This window comes from Panthera onca, chromosome A1, assembly GCF_046562875.1.
Source record: "Panthera onca isolate mPanOnc1 chromosome A1, mPanOnc1 haplotype 2, whole genome shotgun sequence".
NCBI classification, from domain to species: Eukaryota; Metazoa; Chordata; class Mammalia; order Carnivora; family Felidae; genus Panthera; species Panthera onca.
In genome coordinates this window covers 74,991,403-75,003,466 of record NC_138339.1, presented here as the reverse complement: position 1 = coordinate 75,003,466, position 12,064 = coordinate 74,991,403, and the positions used below count along the sequence as shown (strand labels likewise).

General features: G+C 36.5%; 1 pseudogene; it reads right to left on the bottom strand.

The window, feature by feature from the left end:
* Positions 1-2,287: 2,287 nt before the first annotated feature.
* The window catches only part of LOC132680382 (surfeit locus protein 2-like), an 80,313-nt pseudogene continuing 70,536 nt past the window's right edge, over positions 2,288-12,064 (bottom strand).

Sequence of the window (12,064 nt, the reverse complement as noted above, 5' to 3'; positions counted from 1 at the left end):
GCACTAAGAGCTCTGAGTGTCACAGGATGAGGCTTACACGCGTGCCAGTGTGAATGCTTTCATTCCTGGGAGTAAACATTCTTTCCCCTTTCTCTTGGACTTTGGTAGAATATCTTCTCATGAACTTCAAGGTGGGTACTGTCCTTACTTACCAAATGTGGCTCCTCGGTTGTCTGTTTAGTAAATGCTCTCGGAGTCTCCAATGTGCCAGACACATGCAGCTGTTCTTGTTTGATTGTCGACTTAACTGTGAACTGTGCCTCCTGACATTTGCTTGTGAAGATAGCTTTGGCAGAGTTGTTAAGAAGGAGAGAAGGTGATTTTGTGTCAGTTAAAATGCATCAACATTTTAATTGTTTTAGTTCATTTTCTGTTCAAATAGCTCTTGAAACTCTGCCCATACTGTGTGGAAATCCTGGACATTTATTCTGCCCTGGGGACTCTTGGTGCTCAGGTATATCCATTTGGCCCTGTTTCTCTTTGGCCCAATGTTTATAAATCATTGTTTTCCCCCTTTGTAATAAGGCACAGCACAAGCCACTCAGGAGGAAGGGGGAATAATTATCATTACCATTCATGGGAAAATAGAAATATGGCAAAACTGTCTTGCTTCCTTGGAACATTTGAGATGAGCTGCCATGATTTGGAAGCATTTTGTAAATTTGCAAAGATCTTCAAGACTAACCATAGTTTACCATGTTAATTTCGTATAGATTTTTAGCAATTTCAAATGCTTAAGACTTAGCTTGGCCTGCACTTCTAGGCTTTTTAATTAGATCTGTATGTATAAGTCCAAACTGTTGATGGAACTTTTTTGAATTGTTTTAAGGTTTAGGAGAAAGAAAAAGAAGCACTTTATCCTTTTACTTTGTGGTGATTTTCCTTATGGTGATTGAAGTGAATACAAAGGAGAATTTTACTCTTGTTAGAATGTTTTGAATATTTTAAAACCTTTGTAATACTGTGCTTTGATATCATTCCACTGTAAGTGTCAGAGCATGATATTTTCATAATCCAGTGTTAAAATAAACTTCCTGAAATAAGAATTTGTTAAGATTTTATTTTGTAGGAAGGAATGTGTATATTTTCCATTTAATTTTCTATGCTGGTAATTTAGTTACTAAGAGCTTCATAAAGTCTCTTTTTATAAACTGGAGAGTCATAGGATGATTTACTTGAAGGCAGTACATATGAAACAAAATTCAACGGTTTTACAATTGCTGCTTTCCAGTGAAGAATGCCGTTTAAATTCTTCTACCTGGATAATTTTGCTTCCTGTATCACGGAGACAAGTCTCATCTTGTCCCCACTTTGATCATCTTTCACAGGGATTATTTCACAGCCTCCCTGACTTGTCAGTTCGTCTTCATACACCACCAACTAGCTCACTTTGCATTTTAGTAGAGAGCCTGCTGCTGTACCTTAGTAACAGCTTGGCTCTGAGTCTGGCTTATGCCACCAAATAACACTATGACTTGGGGTGGATTATTTGATAATAATCTCTTCTCTACATGCCTCATAGAGGTTTGTGATACAAACATGAGGTAAAATACATTGGGATGCTTTTTAATGATAAAGTGCCATATAAGCAAAAAGCATCACTGTTCTTGAAGTATAACCCATATTATGTCATTCCCTTGTTCAGAAATCTTCAATTGTTTTCTGTTTCTTAAATAATCAATTCAGACTTTTCCTATCATTCAAAGACTCCAATCTCCCACCTTAATATTTCCCCTTAATATTAATCCTATTTTACCTTTCCAATCCCATTTCCATTTTATCCACTCTTGATCTCAATGATGTTTTCCAAATTCTGAGCTTTTATACATGTTAATTTTTCTTCACGGAATTTTCTTCCCCAAATATTCAGTTTGCTATCCATTGATGAGACCTTTCATGACTGTTCTCCTACATAGGGAAGCAATCTCTCTAATATCTGAAAAACCCTATCTGTTTTTCTTTATTTCATCATTTTCTATGTTATTTATGGGAAGACCTTATCTCCTGTACTATACTTCTCTGAAAGATTCCTCATACCCCAAAATACCTAGAATTTCCCACTGCACATTTTAGTCGCTCTATAATGTTTGCAGAATAACCATAAGATAGTTTATTGTTTTTCTTTAAATAACTTCTCAGTTTTTGATTTATAATTGAAAAGTAGTAAGATATTCAATATGTACAATGTGGTGACTTGATATACATATACATTATAACAATTATTTTATTTATTTATTTATTTATTTATTTATTTATTTAATTTTTGTTTTTCTCCAGCAGCCGTTTATTAACATGACTGTTTAAAAGAGCTGAAGCTCTTAGGTGTATGGTGATGACTTTTGAACTTTTTCAGTGAACCCAACTATCTCCTCCCATGCTTGAGGGCCAGTTCCCAGTCCATTTCCATCTCTTCTCTGTCCCCAGGGCCTTTCTCTGTTGGGTGTCATGGCTTCTTGTCCTCTTCTGTCAAAAAGTCATTGGTGCTGTCGCTATGCTCAGTCCCTCCCAGGTCCTTTCTGGTGAACAATTCCGGTGGTTAGAGGTCTGTCATGCTGTCATCACTGTCACTCACAGTTGCATTGTCATTGCTGGATGCAGGTTCCCAGAAGGCTTCTCTCAGGCGAGGTGGCCTGGAGCTGTCCGTCTGGTCTTCCCTCGGTCTCCTTTTGTGAAGGAGGCAGGCAGACACACACTCCACACCCTGCTTCTGACACTCTTCATATTCACGCAGAGCTCTCTGGTACCGCTGGCCCTGGGGATGCCTCAGCACATGTTCTGGGGACTTGTTGATGTGCCATAGGGTGAGTCTGTGTGAGTTTGTGTGTGTGAGAATATTTAGGTTCTACTCTCTTAGCAAATTTCAATTATACAATATAATATTATCAACTATAGTCACACATTAGATACTCAAACCTTATACATCTTATAATTGAAAGTTTGTACCCTTCTACCAACCTCCTCCAGCCCCTAGCAATTACTTTTCCACTTTGTTTCTATGAATTTGACCTTTTGTTTAAAAATTCCACTTATGAGTGATACCATGCAGTATTCATCTTTCTTTGTTTGCCTTATTTCACTTAGCATAATGCTCTCCATTTTCATCAATATTGCCACAAATAACATGATTTCTTTCTTTTTAAGGCTAAATAATATCCCATTATATGTATCTTTGTGTATATATATATATATATATATATATATATATATATGTATATATATATATAAGACATACATATATAATATATATATGTGTGTGTGATTTCACAAAAATGTCCAGTTTCACTCTTTTGCATGTGGCAATCCAGTTTTTCTAACACCATTTATTAAAAAGACTATCCTTTCCCTACTGAATATTCTTGGCTCATTTGTCATAAATTAATTAACCATGTATGTGTGGATTTATTTCTAGGTTCTGATTCTGTTCTGTTGGTCTATGTGTGTACCCCTATGCTGCTACCATACTGTTTTGATTACGGTAGTTTGTAATATTGTTTGAAGTCAGGAAGTGTGATGCCTACAGCTTTGCTCTTCTCAAGATTGCTTTGGCTCTTCAGGGTCTTTTGTGATTCTTACAAATTTTAGGATTTTTTTTTATTTCTGTGAAAAATGACTTTAGAATTTTGATAGGAATTGAATTAAATCTGTAGATCACTTTATATAGTGTGTACATTTTAACAACATGAATTTTTCTAATTTAGAGCATAACATATCTTTCTATTTATTTGCTTCTTCTTCAACTTATTTCACTGATCTTATAATTTTCAGTGGATAGATCTTTTACCTCCTTGGTCAAATTTATTCCTAAGTATTTTGTTCTTTTTTAATGCTATTATAAATGAGATTGTTTTCAGATGAACAGTTTTTCAGACTTACAAGATTAATAAAACATTAGTTTCAGAGAAATTAAGACTATCATTTTTCTTATTCCCTGAAATTCTTTGAGGAAGTGTCTGTGCTTAATACATCCTTAAAAAAAATCTGTCACTATGATGATGATTGCAAATATGTAAGAATTGCAAAACTTTGGTGTCAACCTTCATTTTTTAATTGGAAGTTAGGTAATGAGCAAGTCTTTCATTAAACTATTACTTCTCTCTGTTTAGAGATTTGTCATTGAAGGTTATCAATTTCTTCTGACAGTCCCCTCAAGTTACTAATTTCTCTTGCTTGGACGTTACTCTCAGGGACAAGAAGCTGGAATGTTGTGAAGGCAGGGAAAGCTTTTTCTTTACCCTCAGCATCTTCTGGAGGGAGAGATTAACAGAGAACCAAAGTTTTATTACATGTGCACAGGGGCTCAATAATGAAATTGAATCGTAAAGAAATGACCAAGGCTGGAAGTTTTGTACTTTTTAGACAAAGAGACAATACTTCTGTGAGGACTTGACAAAACAAAGAAAACTTAACTTTGGCAGCTCCAATTAGTAAGGAATTTTAAACAGAATTTGGGTTGTGGCATAAATTGGTAAGAAGTAAATAAAGGTTGTTTATACAGCCTTCTCAGCTCTAAATTTCCCATCTCTGATGATAAAGATGTCTCTTTATTTCTTGCTTCAGGAAGGGTACCTTTCACATGAGAGTTTTATTTCCTGTTTCCAGGGGTACAGAGAAGGGCCTGAGTGTCTTTCTTGCCTAGACTGTCTCTTAAGTAACTTTTATTTGAAATAATCAATATGTCAAAGTGGCCCATTTAGAGGCAGCCTACCTTTGGCTCCTACATTTGGATGTAAGAATGAAGAATAAGAGAGACATGTATCTATCTTGTCTTTTGTTTTATCTGTTGGCCATATTAAAGGTAGTGTGTATATGTATGGGAAGAGGTGTGATGGGTGTTGTCCCAGAAAATGTGGGCAAATGGCAGATCTTTTGGTCTCCTTTGGAAAGATTTTACATATACTTTCATCTTACTGATAGTTCAAAGTATTTAATGGGCATTATATCATTCATATTTGTATATTTGATAGGACATGCAGTTCCATTTCATTAAGGAATTGAATACTGATTTGGAAAGTTTACACTATTCTTCAAAGGCAGTAAAAATGAAGGCAAGAGACAGATGCAGTAAATGGAACATTTGCCCCAAGTTTGCTCTATATTTCTTTTTCAATAATTAATACATTTTCTTATTAAATTTTTTAAATGTTTATTTGTTTTTGAGAGAGAGAGGGAGAGAGCGAGTGAGGGAGGGGCAGAGAGAGGGGGAGACACAGAATCCAAAGCAGGCTGTAGACTCTGAGCTGTTAGCATGAAGCCTGACACAGGCTCAAACCCACGAACCACGAGATCATGACCTGAGTGGAGTGGGACGCTAACTGAGTCATCCAGGCACCCCTGCTCTTTATTTCTTTTATGGAAGTGTTCTAATTATTATAATGGTATAATAAAACTTCCTAAAACTTTAGTAACACAAAACATCATTTATCATTTTCAGCGATTCTGTGGGTCAGAAATATTTTCAATGCATGGTGGGCTGGTTTGTCTCTGCTCCATAATGTGTAGGACCCAGCTGGAAGATTCGAAGACTAGAGACTGGAATTATTTGAAGGTTTCTCTGGGCATCTCTGTCTCTTGTCACTCTATGTGATCTTGCCAACTTGGTGGCTTTAGGGTAGCAGGACTTCTTACAAATTGGCAGAAGGCTCCCAAGGCTCATACCCAGAGAAAGAGAGGGAAACCAGCAAAGGCTGAATTGCCTTCTTTTTTTTTTTTTTTTTTTTACCTACTCTCAGAAGTCACACAACACCTCTTCCTATATTCTCTTTGTCAAGGCAGTGGCAGAGTCCTGCTCAATTTCAAAGGGAGGGGAAATAGACCACACCTCTTGGTGAGAGAGTGGCAAAGTTCTGGAAAAGCATATGGGACCAGAAATCTTATCGTGGCCATTTTTGGAAGAAACTACAGTGCATGTCTTGAACTTTCAACTTAAACTATAGTATAAGGTTATAAAATTTAACATAAATTTTAGTACTAATGCTTGGTTTGGGAGTGTAGGTCTATTTCAGACTAGTATTCCGGCTTTACTATTTTTTTTTGAAGGATTTAGAATTTTTTTTAGTTTTTCTTGGTAAGTTGTTCCAGCAACGGCAATATGCTTGAGAGCAAAAGAGCAGAAAATAAAAATTCAATGGACATATTTAGACAGATATGTGCCCCTGCAATAATTTCCCCAGAAATAATGACCATGTACAAATAATTAGAATTTCAGTTGTGTTAAAGTTGGATTCCTTTTGCTGACCTGGTTCAGCAGATGCTAACCAGGCTTAGGAGGATGATTGTAATTTCAGCATACAATATCCAGAAATGAAGTGAATGTGAAGGACTCTGTGACCTTCAGAGATGGAATTATGCCCTTTCTAGCAAAACCTTTGATTTCTAAAATGTGTGCTATTTCCAGCAGACCTGACTCATTAATGCCTGTCTCATATCCATGTTGTTCTGGATAGCCAAAGCATCATTATTGAGAAACTACTTTGTGCAGGGAACACTTTTTCCCTAATTGCTTTGCATAGAGATGAGTGCTTTTTCAAGGTTGAAGACTTTGGATTAGATAAAGATTGCTATTGAGCTAATCACAGCATATGTGAGGAGGGTAAGGGGGTCAATGATTTTCTAAGAACAGAGCCTTTTTACTTTACCTTTACCTCTTTTTGAATACAGACATTTTCTTATTGTTACTTTGGTATATACATTTTCTCTTTCGCGGTAATACCCTTTAAAGATACACACACAGACACACCCTTCCTCCCACATTAATTTTAGGAAATACTAAAATTAGTGTTTCCATGATATGGGCCTTATATTAGAAAATGATTCTTTTATTGTTACGAATATTGCAATCAGTTGGTATTTCTGATAACCACTCTAAATATACATTTTATAGAACTGAAGGCAGAGAATACATACGTTGGCATGCAACTTTATGCTTCGAGAACAGTCATGCTTTTAGTATATGTCATAATCTAACCTTTAAGGGCAAAATAGTGTACCACTTTTTTTTATATACGCTTTACTAGGTTGATAGTAAAGTAAACTACTGAGGGATATGTTGACAGCTTAAGTCTATACTTTAAGTGCCATTTTTTTATTCACTGCAGTTGTTTTTATGCATTTGGATTTAACTTATATTTTTGCCCTGAGATAATTCATGCAAAATTATCTGAATGAAAAGCAGAGTATATACTTGCATGATTCTTAATGTATTTTTTATACAGAAATAGAGAGCTGAAGTGCAAAATGGAAATAGACTTCTTACTTCAATAATGGATATTTTGGTCCTTGTCCTCAGGGAGTTGAAACTGCTGCTGATGTAGCTTCATGACATATAGGTCTTAGTGTTAGCTTTACTTGGAGTGGAGAAACTCAAATGAGGTATTTGTGATGCACTTTTCTTACCCTTATCCATGTTTGTGTGGCTCAGTGACATCTCTAAGTGGGTATCTTTCAGGAGCAGGGTGCAGTATTAGTTACCAGCATTCTGTGCTTTCTCCAATGTTTCAGCAAACCACTGGTTTCTAATAATAAAAGAGGAAAAGAAAAAAAAAAGAGGAAAGAGAGACAATGCAAAAATGAATAAAGGAAAATAACAGTTCCATGCGGGAAGAAAGCAAAGATTAGATTAGCCATACGGAAGCAATTCCTGCCTGATTTGTTAAATAATATAATTTGAATAAGTAAAAAGGAAAATTCAGCAAAAGAAAATAGCATGGGCATATGGACCAAATTGAGTCAAGATTGTAAACTTAGAATTTATTTATTTATTTATTTTTTGCTGTATTCTATTTCTCTAAATGTTTATTTCTGTTCAGAATCTATGGCTGTAAAGACATATGCATCTTTTCTCTGAATGGTTTGAATTGTTTTTCTGAAGTCTGGACTAACTTTAGGTGTTTATTATGAACTTTAGGTGGCTTAGTGACTTTATATATTCAATAATAATAATGCCAACAATATATGAGATATGTACTTTGAACAATGCACACCGTTGAAAAGTAGATGAAGGTGTGCAGAATCTACCTCAAAATATTTCTTTTTGGCACGTGAGTTATTTTAGGCTGATTATTTTTAGAGAACAGCAGACAGGAAAAACTGAAAACAGTAGAAGTTACCCTTTCGTAAGAGACGTTTATACATATAGGGGAAATCCCTCTCTGTACCAGGAAGTGAAGGATGACTCCAAATCTCTAGCAACTGCTATTAATGAAGAAGGCAAGGACTTAAATCTCCATAGCAACCTTACCCTTGTTTACTGTGCTTTTCTTGATAATCTCCCATAACTGGCCCCTACCACCCCAACATCTTCTTTTGTCTTTAGCTGGAGATGGAATTTAAGGTGGTAACTTGGGCCATTTTGGGTAGTTACTCAGTTTTCCAGGGTATCTCTCATGTATACTGGAGGTACATGTGTTACTAAACTTCTATTTGTTTTTCTCCTGTTAATGTATTTTATATTATTGGGGGGGGGGCATCTCAGTGAAGAAACTTGAAGGGTAGAGGAAAAATTATTTTTCCTCCCCTACATAGATCATTTTTATTTCATTGTACATATGGTAAAACAGAGATGTAGAATCTTTGCCCATAAGTACATATTTTTAATTGGCAGGCCCCAAACTATATCTTCATAACAAGTCTGCTCTTTTTCTACTATTCTGTCATTTCTGTTGGTCAGAATTATGTCATAAAATTTAGAATGTTAGTTCTTGTTGTGTCTTCTGCTTAACAGATACAATTATTTGTACTCTGGCAAAATTGTATTTTATTTAAAATTTTTTTTAATGTTTCTTTATTTTTGAGAGAGAGATAGAGCGAGTATGAGCAGGAAAGGAGCAGAGAGAGGGAAGCAGACTCCAGGCTCTGAACTGTCAGCACAGAGCCCAACATGGGGCTCAAACCCATGAACTGTGAGATCATGACCTGAGCCAAAGTCTGAAGTTCAACCAACTGAACCACCCAGGTGCCCCACTCTGGCAAAATTTTAAAAGGAAGTTCCATTGTAAGTTGATAAAGGCTTAAACTTGTCTCAGGATATTTGAAGTGGCTCAATGCTATTAATGGTTTTGTTTGTTTGTTTGTTTGTTTTTGGTTCGGTTTTGTCATCTTCATTAGAAAAATGTAACTTTATATTCTACTGGCTAATCTATAGTGAAAAGGTCCTTTTTGAAGAATAAATTATTTATCAGAAGTTTATGTTATAAGAAAATCAGAAAAAAAGAATTCAGTAGTTGTCTTAATAACATTGATAGCAAACAGATACAGCCTGTATGCTGCCTGCTTTCTCCATTTTCTGCTTTACTAATCCTACTAGAATTTAATCCTGGCCCTGTCCTCCTACTCTAACCACTCAATTGTCAAAAAACCACTCAACACCAAAGACATGGTTCAAATGCTTCCTTTTTCCCAAGCTTTCCCTAATACCTTTCCTCCTTCCCCAAAATAAAGCAAGAATCTAGTTTCTGTTTTCCTGTAACATGTCTCTTGGCTCATATAGCACAGTTCTAAATTACAGTTGTTGAGAAGCCATAATTCCTGTCCCCTCAAAGGTCCTTCTAACTGGACTAAGAATCACATGAACATGAGGCAGCTAAACAGGAGAAAATAGAATTTAATAGGTGTACATATGGGGAATCTACATAAACATGGAAATTCCAATGACAGGCAAAATGAGGTGTATATGTCATTCTGAATTAAGGAGATGGGGTAGGGGTCTGGGATTTAAGAGGAATGCACTCAACTAGGCAATAAGAAGAGCAGTATTTGGTAATTAGATGTTTGCCCTGTCGTATAGATGGGTCACCCAGATAAAGTTTATCTCTGCTAAAAACCCTAATTCTGAGAAAGATCCTCAATTTAGATTCTTGTGTGTGGTTAAGTGAGGGACAAAAGTTTCTCTTGAGCCTGCAGGGTCTCAAGTGCCTTCAGCTCAAAATAATCTACATGCCAAAGTGCACATTCTTGGGGTGGGGGGGGCTGTCCTTAACCGTTCATAGTTGATTAATTATTAGTTATTTATAAAAGTCTCTTTTCTGTCTTTTAAGAGTAGCCTTAGTGTCTTCCAAAAATTTTGTCTTACTGTTTCATCCTTAACAACATCTCAAAACAACAACAACAACAACAGCAACAACAACAACAACAGCAACAACAACAACGTGAGTGCCACCACAATAAAAATTACCACCTTTGCGTGACTTCGTTCTTATCTTCACATACTCTTAATTATTATTTCTGTTGATGTGGAAATAACAAATAGCCTCTTGGCATTTTTAGCAGATGCCTCGCACACCAGCAGAAGAACATATTAGAGAAAATTTATTAACTGAAATTTCAAGAAGTAATATAAGTTGTCATTATGGGGGGAAATCCATCTCTGGATAATTTTTATACCAAATGTATAATTTAGTATTATTTGTAAATTACATACGAATGGGGGTGAGAGTGGAAGTGAGGGGTAGGAATGAGACCGTTAGGTTTATAAAGATATTAATTCATCCTTGATTCCCATTCACAGGTTCCAAGATTCCCATTCAGTTTATGTCACATTCATACTACTCACCTTCTCTCCTATGTGATTTTCAGTGTGAGTTTTCTCTGTCTTATATCAAAGGAACAAAATAAATCCTTCTGTTACTTCGTTCAGTGGATCCATGTCCTATGACATTGTATTTATTTTTGTATGTTAGTATTCACAGCTGGCTTTTTTCAATACCAGCATGCAGGGCAGTTTGATATTGTTTGGTTCTCTAGCACAGAACTGAGGTGGCCCTGTGGCTAAGCCAACATATCGAATGACCTGGTGATAACTTGTGGATTTTCATGCAGGAAGGCACAGCCTTTAGGGGCTCCCTCTGTTCCCCTTAGTGTAGGGGCTGCGCTTGCTATTTGAATCTTGGGATACAATGGGCCCCAATATATTCTTTTAAAAAGAAGTATTGATACTTAATTCAATTCCTAAATTTCTGAGAAAGACCGACAAATATTTCTCTTTTCTATAGCATTAGTTTAGTTGTAATTTTAGTGGGGAATATGCCTTAAGTAATTTAATTTGGGATACACAAAAATTAGATGAACAGGAACAGAGCTTGAAAGGAAAGTGGAGAGCTGAGCTGCTGTACTGGGTCTTTGTTCTTTAGAAAGTTGGCAGACTGCTTCTGTGTGTGAAAGAGAGATTGTGTTAGGGTCCCATGGTGCCTATTAAGGTTTTCTAAGTAACAACTGAACTTCACTGGGCTCTGAGTGCTTGAGGTAGATAGATGGCTGATGCTCAGATTCCAATGCTACTCCTGCCTGAAGGCCCTATTTTTTGAAATACTGAGATGGCTTGTAAATTCGCTGAATGCAAGGGAATAAAAGTGACTGTTATTCACCAATTAAATTCTTTCCTCCCAGTGCAGAAATCAATCCTGTACTTTAGTCAGTGGGGGAGATAAAACTCTAGGACAGCAACCAGCTGTGGTGGCAGAAGGAAAGGCAATGAGAGTCTGAGACAGGAGCCACGCTTGGCTAAAACAAGGGAAGAAAATGGACTCAAATTGGCATTGGGTGTTCACTCAAGGGCATGTATCCTCCGTCCTTGGCATAAGCTGATAGAATCAAAATAGACCACATGGGGCAAAGGGCTGACTAGAAAAATCAGTTCAAGCAGCTTGGTTGCCTCCCAGAGATGTGAAGCAGCATTCAGCGGTCACATCCCAAGGGCGGACAGAAAGCAATACTCAGTTTTCACTTTGTTTGCTGTGACTATTAAAGAAAAGTCCAGGAGATGGCTGTTGGAGTAATGAAACCAGCATATTATGGGTGAGTGGAGACCAGGTGACTGGGAGCATTGTGGACAGAATGCAAACTACATTAGAATGAATAACCCAAGGCAGTGATTGTAATTGAGTGAGATTAAATTGGAAAACTTTCAGGGGTGATGATGAAGACGTTATGTTGCCCACAGCGCTAGGAGAGAACACATGTGTAAATTAATTGAGCTAATGTAGGCCAGACCTTTCATCAGAACATCTATATTTCAAAAATGGTATTTATGGACACATTTTTTTATGGGTAGTTATGAGTAATTAGTGGTAGA